At 43.2% G+C, this 12,355-nt stretch overlaps 1 protein-coding gene across 1 annotated transcript in view; it reads left to right on the forward strand.

Moving 5' to 3' along the window:
• Positions 1–9,102: 9,102 nt before the first annotated feature.
• The window catches only part of TAF1B (TATA-box binding protein associated factor, RNA polymerase I subunit B), a 67,527-nt gene continuing 64,274 nt past the window's right edge, over positions 9,103–12,355 (forward strand). The window contains exon 1 of the mRNA XM_055399732.2: positions 9,103–9,121. The gene's annotated coding sequence lies outside the window, so the exon portion shown is untranslated. The remainder of the gene's footprint in view (positions 9,122–12,355) is intronic.

A 12,355-nucleotide genomic window follows, 5' to 3' on the forward strand; every position in this document is an offset into this window, starting at 1 on the left:
ACCCTTCCTCCCACACCTTGCCCTCGGAATGGATATTCTAGTAAGGGCAGACTTCGATCTGAATGTGTTCATTCTGAGCTCACAAATGCCTAATCCTCTGTAACATTCCTGGTGAGGGTCTTGAATGCAGTTCAAGGAGCTAATTCCCAGGGTTATAGGTCATAAACCCAGAACTGCCCAGCTTTGGTGGTTTAAAGCGATCCTAGTATTCTAATCACATGTAATAGAATTGCTTGGCTTCCCAGATGGCACTAGTGGTAAAGAACCTGCCTGCAAATGCAGGAGACATAAGTGACACAGGTTCGGTCCCTGGGTTGGGAAGACTCCCTGGAAGAAGGCATGGCAACCCACTTCAGTATTCTTGCCTGGAGCATTCCATGGACAAAGGATCCTGGTGGGCTACAGTCCATGGGGTTGCAGAGTCAGACATGACTAAAGCACCTGAACACAAAAACATATTAACTCCTGGCACCCTGCTTCACTATTTGCTTTTTCTCTACATGATCTTATAACTCTCTCAACAACTCCTTGAGGCAGGTGTTAGGGTTTCCATCCTGGGGACCCAGAGTCTTAAACAGAGGGACTGAGCCACTCACGTGACTAGCACACACAGTCTCACCCTAAGCCCACAGAGGCCTCGAGAGCCCACACTCATTTGCTATTGGCCAGAGGAGCGTTCTTCTTGGAGGTGTAGACAGGCTGACTCCCTGCAGGTGGACACACTTCGTTTGGCCTCAAACTATCGTTAAATAGTCCACATTTTAGAATCCAGCAATGACTTGAAAAGTGAGGATTTCTGTCTTAAAAAACAAAATCTGTAAGCTCTGGCAACACTGGGGTCCCCCACCCCGTTTCTCCTTCCCTCTGTTTGGCAGAGCTTCTTTCTTTGACCCGCCTGCTTTGTTCGGTTCTAGTCACCGTGACTCTGCCGGTCACTGAGCCGCGATGAGCCGGTGTCTGGAAACCGCTTCAGAGCTGACAGGGCCCTGTCCTGGACCAGCGGCCAGATCTTCCTCAGTCCGGAAAGAACCTCTTCTGAGGGCTCCAGGTGAGTCACAGGGAAAGAGGTACAGATTCGTGCACGGCTGTGTCAGCAAACATTTACGGAGGACCAGCTGCGGCTGGGCCCTGTTTGTGCCGAGAGATGTGGAGCAGAGTGGGAATTCCTCTGCCTCAGAGCAGTCTCGGTTGAACTGCGTACCAGAGTACCACATGTGGGTGCTCTGGGTCCAGTGCTGACCAGTTGTGCCCGAATAGCCTGTGCCCTGGGCAAGGTATCTCCTCACTTGGGACTTCAGCACCCACCTCCAAGGACCAAAGGGCTCAACCTACAGCTCAGGTGGCTGCCCCCTTGTCTCTCCTAGAGTCCAGGTGATAAAGGTCATGGCCAACTCTGCTCTGCATCATCTCATTTAGAGAGGTGGGCAATGAAGGCACACTGCCTAGGGCTCCAGAGCTATCTTCAGCATGCGTATTGCTTTGGCCTGTAATTTCGCATTTTTAATAACACTGAAGAGTGGCCCTGGGCTGTGCTGGAGCCCACTGACTCCTGGATGGCTTATTGAGGTCACAGATCCTGGGAACAGCAGAGGAAAATGAACACGATGAAAATGACAGGCTGTCTGAAGTATAGGCCTTCATTAAATCCAAGACTACTGGTAACATATCGGGGTACAAAGAGATTTTTTGCTCTCTTTTGCAACTGCCAGAAAAGGTTTAAATCAACAGCGTTTTTGCTGAGGGTTGCCTGTAGTGGATAGCTTGGGGTGGTTGAGCTTCGGCCTCGTAGGAGAATCACGCACAGGATACATTTGAATGGCACTTTACAGTTTGCAGAGCCTGTTCACACTGTCTCAGTTAATCCTTACTGCAGTCCTGGGAGGAATCAGACAGAGAGGTGAGGCAAATCGCCAGGTGCAGACCAGCAAAAAGGAGAAGCCAGGATTAATCCCACATCTCTTGCCTACAGGTTCAGACCTCTTCATACCATATCATGCAATACACAGATTTAAATTGTTAGGAGACACAAGCTGGAGAATCTAAAACATATTATTATTTTGTGAAAGGCTCTTGGAGGGGTTAGCATTTGAAATAGGTCTTGAAATGGCTATTTTTTCCCCTATTTCAGTACATCATTGTAGACAATTTGGAAAGTATAATAAAATGCACCAAACAAAAAAACATTGATAATCCCAACACAGAGGTGCAGCCTGTATAAATTATTCACACTGTGTTTTTTAAACTAGTTGAAATCATACTTTCTATATAGTTTTGAATTGGTTTTTTTTTCCGCCTTTTCGGACACGACTGAAGCGACTTAGCAGCAGCAGCAGCATATATTTTATCACATTCACTTTGAATGGGTTGAACGCCAGTGGGTGTGTGATTAGGGAATTCTGGTCTAAGAACACAGCTGGAGAAAAGGTGTGGGGACAGAGAAACAAAGGGCATATTCAGCAAACGGTGAGTAATTCTTTGAGGCTAAACTTGTGACTCTATGATGAGCTGAGGTTTAGCAAGGAGTTGAGAAAGACTTTTAATGTCAGATGGTGGAGAGCCTTGAACGACACGCTAGGAAATTTGTAGTTTATTCTGTTCTCCTTAAAGAATAATACACTTTACACTGCACATATTTAGAAAAAGATGAATGGAAACATTCAGAAGTAGTTCACATCCTAACTAGGCAGATGTCATTGCTATTAGTATTTTGAAATGTATAACCTTACAATTTTTTTATTTACACATTTTTTTTTTCCGCCAAACGGGGACCTGAAACATGGATCCTTTTCTAATCTGATTATAATTCCATTAACATCTTTCTTGGTCATTAGAAATTCTTTTGCAATAATAGCTTTTAAACGTATGCACCAGAACTCTACTTTTAAGCAAAGTCCTACCAGGAACCTCAAAAGCCAAAAGGGAGACATAAAGCCTCTATAGAGGGATTTAGAGCTACTGTGCTCAGAACATGAATGGGGGCCCTGACACCTGCCTGACCCTGTAAGACACTCTAACCCCATTCTGAAAACCTCTGTTGCATAATGTCATGTTTTTGGCTGCAAGGTCAGAGTACAGCATCACTTAATCAGCTTGCTCAGTTGTTTCCAATTTTTCCCTTTGTAAATTGACACTACACTCTTTGAGAGCATCCCATAATTGTTTCCCAATGAAGGTTTTTGAACATGGGTGTGACATAGTCAGAGCTATTAGTGTGAATGCCAAATACAGTAAAATCTTACTTAACTGGAATTCAGCTAACCACAGCCCTTAATTAGTCGATTCTCTTTTGCTCAACTTTGGGGAACATAAAGGAAACCCTCTTCCTCCCTTCTTCTTTTTTTCTCTCTCTCAAACACATACACAAGCACACATGTACAGAATTATGAAGTAGGGATATAGTTAACAAATATATGCAATAACTGTACTCTGAAAACCACATAACATTACTGAGAGAAATTCAAGTTGAGTGCAAATGGTGAGATACACCATACTTATGCACTGGAAGATTCAGTGTTGTTTAAAATGCCAGTTCTCCCCCAAATCAATCAATAGATTCAGTACAATGACATTCAAAATATTAGCAGGGTTATTTTTTAAAATTTAATAAGAAAATGTTAAAGTTTATATAGAAGTGCAAGCCACGTAGAATAGCCAAAACAACATAGAAAAAGAGCAAAGTTTTAGGCCTTATCCAATCTAGTTTCAAGATCTCTTAATACTATAAAGCTGACGGTAATTAGTACAGAATGACATTCAAGCAAAAGTTGACTTACAGACCAATGGAACAAAGTAAAAAGTCCAGAAATAGATCCACACATTTGTGTGTTAGTCATTAAGTCGTGTCTGACTCTTTGTGACCCCCAAGGACTATAGCCCACTAGGCTTCTTTGTCCCTGGAATTCTCCAGGCAAGAATACTGGAGTGGGTTGCCATTCCCTTCTCCAGGGCTTTTGCAGACCCAGGAGTCAAACCTAGGTCTCCTGCATTGCAGGCAGATTCTTTACCATCTGAGACACCAGGGAAGCCCAGATCCACATGTATTTGTGGTCCACTGGTTTTCTAGCAAAGGTGTCAAGAAAATTAAATGGAAGAAAGGATAATCTTTTCAACAAAAGGTGCTAGAATAATTCATTGGCTATATGTACAAAAGTGAATTAAAACTACAAACCTTTAAAAAAAATAGAATAAAACCTTAGTGATCTTTAAAAAATAGGACACAAAAATTTAAAAAATAAATTACTTGGACTTCATCAAAATTAAAAATGTCTGCTCTTTGAAAACACGATTAGAAAAAAGAAAAGGCAAGGCAGAGACTGGGAAACTATGTTTGCAAAACATACACAAAATAAAAGGACTTATGTCCACAATACATAATGAATTATCAATATTAAGACAAGACAATTAAAATTAGGCCGAAGATCTGAACATCTTATCAGAAACATAGATGCCAGAAAAGCACATGAAAAGACATTCAACATCACTGGTTGTTAAGGAAATGCAAATTTAAACCAAATGGAGATACTACTACATATCCACTGTAGTGGATAGAATTTAAAAGACTTGGCAATGCCAAGTGTTGGCCAGAATGTGGATCAACAGGTTAGCATTTATTTACAAAGGTAAATGTTCACTTACCATATGACTCAGGAATTCCGCTCTTGCGTATTTTTGGTGAATAATAAAATTTGGGTAAAAATAAAATTGGTGAATTTTATTGTAAATAAATTACGCTTCTACTGACATTTGGATTCATCTTTGTTCAATTTTTTGTCATTCTTCTAGCCACTCAGTGGTCCACATTTAATGGTTCACATTTTCAATGTCTGCTAGTGTTAAGAAGAGTCTGTTTCTGTTTGTTGTTTTCTTTGCTTTTTGAGAGAAAAAAGAAGTGGGAACCTCTTTCCTTCACCCTCTTAAATGTTGAAGTCCTATAGATGATGTGAAAAATCATGGAACAAAAATAAAAATATTTTAAAAAGAAAAACCATGGACTGGGGCTTTCCCCATTTCTTAGTGTACTAATTCTCATTTTGAGGCACTACCGCTGAGTTCCCACAATGATAAATAAGAACTCAGATCTCCCTTACTTTCTCATTTCCACTCCCCTACCCCCTTAACACAGTTATAGTCAGGATGCATTTAATTACGATTGCACAAATGCCATTCCCTAGAGACCCAGCTGTGGAGAAGGAAATGGCAACCCACTCCAGTATTCTTGCCTGGAAAATTCCATGGACAGAGAAACCCGACAGGCTACAGTCCATGGGGTGGCAAAGAGTCGGCCACGACTGAGCACGTCAGCACAGAGACCCACCTGAACCCTTTGCCCATCCCATACTACTTTCACTTTTACTGGAGTTACTATGGACAGAGGAGCCTGGCAGGCTACAATCCATGGGGTCGCAAAGAGTTGGACATGACTGAGCGACTTTCAGTCACCCACTCACTCATCTTCCCAGGTGCCCGATTTTCTACACACTTACCGTTAGTTTCTAATGCCCCAATAAAGTCTGCTTCAATTCTGTTAGTAATGTTTTCCATAATCTCAAATATGTCATATTTATCTTATTCCTAGAGACCTTCTCAGAGCCTTCCTTCCAAGTCCCACAGTTTACACAGGATGCTGTACAGACATCATCTGGAAATTTCCTTTCATCTTCACTGAGGGAATTTTTGTTGCCTCTTACACTTTGGATCCCTTACTTCCTAGATTCCAGGTATACATTTTTTGGTTTAATCCCTCTCTTTTCATTGGATCACTACCTCCAGTAGTTCATTAAAGGTACAAGAGAAGTAAATTATTTTCATTCTTGTATGTCTGAAAATATCTTATTCTATCCTCACCTGATGAACAGTTTCAGTTCAGTTCAGTTGCTCAGTCGTGCCCGACTCTTTGCGACCCCATAGACTGCAGATCAAAGGAGACGAACAGTTGAGCTTTATATAGAGAAGTGGACATAAGGGAGAGCATCTAAGGCATTGGTCCATTGTCCACTAGATCCCAAAGCTTTGTTGTTTGATGCAGAGATCTGTTGACTCTGACCCTCTTCTTTTTTCTCTGAAAGTTTATACTACCTTCTCTGTATCGCTGGTATTCAGAGTTGACAGTGGTGTGTCTGACTGTGGGTTTTTTCTTTCTCTCTGCTAGGCACATCCCTTGAGTGAGCTCTTTTGAGTTGAAAACTCATGCCATAGTTCTGAGAAAATTTCCTTGATAATTTTGTCCCCTTGGCTCTGTTTCTGACATTTCTAGTTGTTGGTTTTCAACCTCTTAGACTTACCCTCTTGCTTTATCTTTTCTCTATTTTCCATTTTTCTGTCTTTTTGTCCTATCTTCTGGAAATTTCTCTGAATTTATTGTTTATGTTAAACTTTTATTTTGACTCATATATGTAAGTTTCCTTTGTTTGGGGGATTTTCTAAAGATTTTTTTTTCCATATACACAATATCATCCCTACTCAGCGGGGAAAATAAGCAAATAACTCATTATTCAATCTGGCCTACACTGTTTCAATAATAAGATGATATGAGATTCAGAGAGGACTTGCCTTCTCTGTGGGACCCCATGACTAACCAAGTCACAGTTTCTGACTGGGTCTCTATTAGATACATATATCCCTCTCTTTCTAAGATTCTTTTCCCATATACGTCATTACAGAGTATTCCTGTGCTTTGCAGTAGGTTCTTATTAGTTATCTATTTTATATATAGTAGTGTGTATACATCAATCCCAATTTTCCAGTTTATTGGCTCTCCTCCTCTTTGCCCCTGGTGGTCACGTACAGATGTGAAAGTTGAACCATAAAGAAAGCCGAGCGCCAAAGAACTGATGCTTTTGAATTGTGGTGACAGAGAAGACTCTTGAGAGTCCCTTGGACTGCAAGGAGATCCAACCAGTCCATCCTAAAGGAAATCAACCATGAATATTCATTGGGAGAACTGATGTTGAAGCTGAAGCTCCAACTCTATGGCCACCTGATGCAAAGCGTCGACTCATTGGAAAAGACACTGATGCTGGGAAAGATTGAGGGCAGGAGAAGGGGGCGACGGAGGATGAAATGGCATCACCGACTCAATGGACATGAGTTTGAGCAAACTCCGGGAGATAGTGAAGGACAGGGCAGCCTGGTTTGCTGCAGTCCATGAGGTCTCAAAAAGTTGTACACAACAGTGACTCAACAATCTTCCCCCATGGTAACCATAAGTTGTTTCCTATATCTATGACTCTATGTTTGGTAAATAAGTTTATTTGTACTATTTTTTTAGATTCCACATATAACTGATATCATATGATATTTGTCTTTACTAGATGAAATTTTAAAACTCTTCATACTCTAAAATTGTTTGCTTCAGGAAACCAGATCTCCATGGCTACCTTATTGATTTGTCTTATTTTTGGTGCTCCTAAGATGTCCCACCAATGTGTTTTTAAGATCTTTAAAAAAAAAAAAGGAAAAATCTTTTCTTCCCTACCCTGCAATCCCGGTCACAGGCAGGGCTGGCTTTGTGGGTGGGCAGGCTGTGCAGTCACAGGGGACCCCATACACAGAAGGGACCCAGGCTCAGGCACTCTGATGTCACCGTCTTGAAATTCTTATTAGTTTTCAATCCACATTTTCAGTTTGTGCTGCGTCCCATGAACTATGTAGCCATACTGGCCACGGGAGGGTCACAAGCCAGGACTCATCCTTCAGGGACTTTAAGGCCCGTGGCTGGAGCTACGTACACCAGTGTTCTGTTGACTCTGCTTCCTGGGAGGGAGGGAGAAGCAAGACATACTTGCCTGAAGATTAGAAATAGAGAAACCAGCCCCCAGCAGGTTCTGCAACTTGGCTGAGATCTTATCACTCGAGAGTTTGAGAACTCCTGACTTATTTAAGCCACACTCTGAGCGCCTCACATGAATCTTACAAGGCTGTTTTGCTTCTGTTTAATTGGGGTTGTGCCTTCTGGCTGTTGATGTCCTCTGACAAGGCAGCTGTGAATCCAGAGGTCTTTATTCATTCATCCACTCACTCATTCACTATGAAAACCTTTATGGTGCACCTACTCTGTCAGCAGAGAGTGGGCCCTTTGAAGAAGGGAGAAATGAGTTACAATGTACCCCCTCTGACTCTTGCTGGCCATGTGACCTGGTTTGACCTCCTGGGCCTCAATTTCCCTTCCCCTCTGATGAGAAGAGATGATTGTCTCCCAGCCCAGTGATGAGATAACCTGAGTAATGGGCCTTTTACAGCACCAAACACCCTGGGCCCATTGGGTATTCATTTCTTTACCCTTCTCCCCAGCACTATGAAAACCAAGGCAGTTTTAGCCTCAGTGATGGACAGACCAGGCTGAAGCAGGCCTTGGAGCCCTCGGTGGTCCACAGTTGATTCCCTCTTCCTCCAGTAGAAATATCAATGGAGCCCAGGAGAGAGGGGAGGCTCATGCATATGATAGGTGTCAAGGATGGCGTTTGCTCTCTCGACTAGCCCAGTGCTTTGTTATTAGCATTTAATAGGTCCCCAGAAAGCTTTGAAGATAATAATAGGTCTCCCCTCCCTTTCAACTGATGATCTTGACGTGATATACTTATGTCTGTAATAAAATTCAGAGGTTCTCACAAGGAGCCAAGACTTGCTCTTATCTTAAAAAAAAAACAAAACTTAGAAGTCTAGTTATGAAAATTAAACTCACAGAGAGGAGTGGCCCAGGAATGTGTGCTAAGCAATGCCTCCTCTGCAAGCTGTGCCTGTTTTGTGAGCTGAGTGGGGAGATGACGCAGTGAATGAAGCCTCAGGACAGCTTACAGCATTTGTATCTCATGTACCAGCTCACAGAACATTTTTAAAAAATTATTTGTTTTCTTGGGTTTATTTGGCTGTGCTGGGTCTTAGCTGTGGCATACAGGATTTTTCAGTTGTGCCACGTGGGAATCTAGTTCCCCGACCTGAGATGGAACCCCGGGCTCCCTGAATTGGGAGTCTTAGCCATAAAGCCAGACCACCAGGAAAGTCCCCAGCATCCTGTTTTCACCTCACAGTCTCAGAAGGTGTCTTGGTAAAGTGATCATCTCCACATGCAGATGAGAAACCTGAGCCTCAGAGAAGTGACTCGTCCAGGTCAGACGGCTGGCAGGTAAGTTTCAGGGCCAAGACTCAGATCTGCACTCCTGATTGCAGAGTCTGTCTGCCCTGTTGCCTCCTAGAAACAGTACTTAGCTATTCCCACACTCAGCAGATCCTCTTAACTAAAATCTAGCTGAGCTGTCCTGGACTCTAAGCCCTGGGACATTGAGAGCATCCGGGGGGGTCAGGAGGAGGTGGTGGAACCAGCTTGGAAGCTCAGCTGTGGCCACACCCAGCAGATCGGGGGCCCCAGCATGGCCGAGTGGTGGTCACATTCCAGAGATTTCCATGGCCAGGTCAGGTGGGAATAATGCAGCCCCTCAAGGTGGCTGCATCAGGGACCAGTCTGCCCCTCTCATCCACTCTTGGAATTCTCTGCAGCCCACTGTCCTCCTAGTCAATACTTCGTTTCCATTCACATAAAAACATGCTGCCATAGTTTACATTTTTATCCCTCTGGACCATCCTACTCTTCTTTGGTCTTTACTGACTGTCAATCCTGTTCCTCTGGCTCAGCCTTGACTCCACTCCAACTCTACTGTCATCCTTAATGCATTACTAAAGTCTTGTCAACACCGTTTTGCATCTGGTGAAGTCCTATGCTAAGCTCAACTCTACACTTAACTCAGTGTTGTTCAGCCACTCTTTTGTCCAACTCTTTTTGACCCCATGGACTGCAGCACGCCAGGCCTCCCTATCCCTCACCAGCTCCCAGAGCTTTGCTCAAACTCATGTCCATCCAGTTGGTGATGCCATCCAACCATCTCATCCTCAGTCATCCCCTTCTCCTCCTACCTTCAATCTTTCCCAGCATCAGGGTCTTTTCTTTGCATTAGGTGGCCAAAGTGTTGGAGCTTCAACGTCAGCATCAGTCTTTCCTATGAATATTCAGGGTTGATTTCCTTTAGGATGGACTGGCTTGATCTTCTTGCTGTCCAAGGGACCCTCAAGAATCTCTTAATAGCATTTGGCATTTCTTCTTTCTTGAAACTCTCTTCACAGGGCCCCGGTCACCACACTGCCCATTTTCCTTCTTCACATGAGTTGTTCCTCTTCTACCCCTTTACTAGGCTCTTCCAACCTCCAAATGTCACAGGGCCCACATCTCAGCCAGGGCTCTCACCTCTCACTCACTGGCTGATCTCACTCCCCAGAAGCTCTTATTTAGACCCAGGGTTTTAAATCTCATTTTTACATAATGATGCCCAAATCCACGTCTCCAGTCAGAACATCTCTGAATTCCAGATTCATCTAGCTGTCGTATTTCCTCTTGTATTTTTAATAGACATACTAAACTTAGCATGTCGCAATCTTGATTTTCACCTCAAAGCTGCTCATAACCATCTCCGCTTCACCATTCACCTCCCGGTGTCATCCTTGATTCCTCTCTTTCTCACAACTACATCCGATCCATTGTTGCTCCACTTTCAGAGTGTATCTATATCCCACTGCCCACTGCGGCAGTCTTAACCAAGTACAGCCCTCTCTGGCCTGGATTCCTGGAATCCAGCCTCCTGAGGACCGAGACCGCTCCCTGCCATAGTGGTAAACGGAGGAGGTTGCGGCCCGGAAGTCATCAGTACCGCCTCTCCCCACGGTGCACCCGAGGAGGTTCAGAATGGAGAGAGCAGGGTGCCGGTGCTAGGTAGCTAAGGCTCACATCAAAGAAAGATGTCAGTGAGCCCAGACTCTTGCATCTTCCCATACATAAAAACGGGCTAAATTCATTAACTTCAGTTCAGTTCAGTCACTCAGTCATGTCTGACTCTTTGCGACCCCGTGGACTGCAGCATGCCAGGCCTCCCTGTCCATCACCAACTCCTGGAGCTTACTCAAACTCACGTCCATCGAGTCGGTGATGACATCCAACCATCTCATCCTCTGTCATCCCCTTCTCCTCCTGCCCTCAATCTTTCCCAGCATCAGGGTCTTTTCAAATGAGTCAGCTCTTCGCATCAGGTGGCCAAAGCATTGGAGTTTCAGCTTCAGCATCAGTCCTTCCAGTGAATATTCAGGACTGACTTCCTTTAGGATGGACTGATTGGATTTTCTTGCAGTCCAAGGGACTCTCAAGAGTCTTCTCCAACACCACAGTTCAAAAGCATCAATTCTTCAGCGCTCATTAACTTCAGATTCTGTTTTTTCTTTAGTGGAAGTGTTGGTTGCTCAATTGTGTCCAATTCTGTACAACTCCGTGGATCATAGCCCTCCAGCCTCCTCTGTCCATGGGATTCTCCAGGCAAGAATATTGGAGTGGGGAACCAGCTTTGATGTCCTGACTATCTGGGATTTTTGTTTGTTTGTTTGTTTGTTTGCAAAAACTCCTGTATATCCTAGCTCCTCCCTTACCTCTTTGGAGAAGTCCCTCAGAGCTATGTGAGAGGCCATCTCCCAGGCTTATGTCTTCAGTATGTCTGCTGAATCAAGCATAGTTCTCAACTTTTAGGTTGTGCATTTTTTCAATTGACACTCCCCAGTAGCCATCTTCATAACACGCTTATGCTCTGTGGCAGTTCCCCATACAGAGACTTGCATAACAACCAAAAGCATAAGTTAGACCATGTCACTCTTCTGTTCAAAATCCTTCAATGACTTCTCAGCACATTTAAAATTAAATTGAAATACCTTCCATGGCCTCAGAAGAAATATTCAAAATACCCGTATTTAACAACTGGTAGGGAAATAAATATTCATATATAGGTTTCTATGCAAATCACAATTTTAAAATACATTCTCTTCTATTTTCTAAATAAACCAAATCATATCTGTTTATATAATCAAACTGCCTACAGATGATGTAAGTTGAAACACAGAGCATTTGTCAAATCAGTCTAACAATTTCCAAGTCATTTCTGGTTTTCATGTGATCTTTGGTTTAACAGGTTCTCACTAATTAGATAATGCCCCTGTTGGAGGTATGATTTGATGGAGTGAGATGCCTCAAACTCTTCCAATAACTTCTCCATTAAATCAGTAGACAAGACACCATGTAACTTGTGGTCTCAAAATAGAGAATTTCTCTTAATAAGATGATATTGTTTGTGGTACTAAATGGTCCCTTGGCTTCTGTCGAATGCAGAGTAATTATATTCAGACATCTTCTGGGTCTTACAATATCATCTGAGGTTCTCACATAGTCAACATCTTATTACTGGCTAAACCACTGGAATCTACTCTACAGTATTTTAGTGTATTTCATGAGGCTGACCTTTCAGAGAGGGTATGTCATGACGGCCAAAACTGG

Source organism: Moschus berezovskii, chromosome 11 (genome assembly GCF_049115385.1).
Source record: "Moschus berezovskii isolate FMDL1 chromosome 11, NW_MosBer_1.0, whole genome shotgun sequence".
NCBI lineage: Eukaryota > Metazoa > Chordata > Mammalia > Artiodactyla > Moschidae > Moschus > Moschus berezovskii.